Source organism: Myxine glutinosa, chromosome 1, assembly GCF_964187855.1.
Source record: "Myxine glutinosa chromosome 1, kmMyxGlut1.1, whole genome shotgun sequence".
NCBI lineage: Eukaryota > Metazoa > Chordata > Myxini > Myxiniformes > Myxinidae > Myxine > Myxine glutinosa.
Genome location: NC_136261.1, coordinates 237468838 through 237470482, shown reverse-complemented (window position 1 = coordinate 237470482; position 1645 = coordinate 237468838). Strand labels below are relative to the sequence as shown.

The following is a 1645-nucleotide window of genomic DNA, read 5'->3' as shown; positions in this document are numbered from 1 at the left end:
CACCGACCTTCCAGACTCAGAGCAGGGATTTGAACCACCGACCTTCCAGACTCAGAGCAGGGATTTAAACCACCGACCTTCCAGACTCAGAGCAGGGATTTAAACCACCGACCTTCCAGACTCAGAGCAGGGATTTAAACCACCGACCTTCCAGACTCAGAGCAGGGATTTGAACCACCGACCTTCCAGACTCAGAGCAGGGATTTGAACCACCGACCTTCCAGACTCAGAGCAGGGATTTAAACCACCGACCTTCCAGACTCAGAGCAGGGATTTAAACCACCGACCTTCCAGACTCAGAGCAGGGATTTAAACCACCGACCTTCCAGACTGATAGCAGGGATTTGAACCATCGACTTTCCAGACTGATATGTAATAGACGCTCCAACAAGCAAGATTGAATGTGGTTAAAAAATAATGTCGTGGTTAAATGCCCAACGGTTAAAATTGTGGTTTGGAAATAAAAATGTTCCCTGACCGGGAATCGAACCCGGGCCGCGGCGGTGAGAGCGTCGAATCCTAACCACTAGACCACCAGGGAGACACATGACTTGACGTGACTAGAGGAAATCAGGTGTTAATAAATGAAAATCACGTGGTTGGTTGGAAAGCACACACAGGCACACGAAGGAGAATGAGACGCTTGAAATACACGACCTGGAGAATGAATGAGACTGACTTGATAAAACACTCCGAGCTTTTAATCCACCACAAACGTAACAACAACCTTTTACCTTCCTGCACATGCACACCTGGTTACTATTCGTGATTTAATGAAATACCGGAACTCTTATTGTTGAAACATTCGCTCAAATCAATTTGATTTGTTCATTTAAAGAGAAAGATTTTCTTCTCACATTATGGAGGCAAAATCAGCACAAAGTTTCAGGTTTAAGGGGAAATTTGTGGTAAGGGGGAGATGTGGGGTTGTGCTTGGATTTATATATAGGCTGCACACCTGTACCTGCACAAGGAGGAACATTGAATGATGTAATGAGAGATCGAATGGGTAAATAATTTTTTTTATCAGAAGTGAATTGTTTAAAAAAAAAAATTTGTCTACAAGATCGAGGCTCGTGCAAGAGCTAACATTAATCACACAAAAGGTTAAAATTGTCTTTGGTATGACTCGGACTTCCAGGAACGGACACAAAAGACGAAATAAAGGGAGTGGGAGACAAGATGGTGAGAGAGGGGGAAGCACACAAGTACAACATTTGAGAGCAGGAACATCGGGAGATCTGTGGGAGGGAGAGGGCTTGGGGGGAGGAGGAGTGGGAAGGAGGGTGGGTGGGAGAGGTATAAAACACATGAATACAGCAACGACATCCAGGAAAGAAGTCGGTATTTCAAAAAAGTGGATCTGGGGTCACATAAGGGAGCGGAGAGAGGGGTAGAAAAGATCAAGGTTTTGGATGGGGGAAGATCAGAGATGATGGTGAACAACTGTTTTAAAGACCTGGAGGGAGGAGTGGGATTGAAGAGAGTGTGGGAGTTTGTTCCAGAGGTGGGAGAAAAGAGGAATGAAAGAGTGAAGGTGAGCAGAGAGTCTTGATTTTGGCAGTTTCACCAGAAATTATTATTAATAATATTATATTAAATTACATACGAAATAATATTATATATTAAATATTAAATTATTAAA

General features: G+C 43.5%; 1 non-coding gene across 1 annotated transcript; it reads right to left on the bottom strand.

Annotated features, from left to right (window-relative positions):
* Window positions 1-469: 469 nt before the first annotated feature.
* TRNAE-CUC (transfer RNA glutamic acid (anticodon CUC)) lies at window positions 470-541 on the bottom strand. The gene has a single exon. It is a non-coding gene; the product is annotated as a tRNA-Glu (tRNA).
* Window positions 542-1645: the final 1104 nt, after the last annotated feature.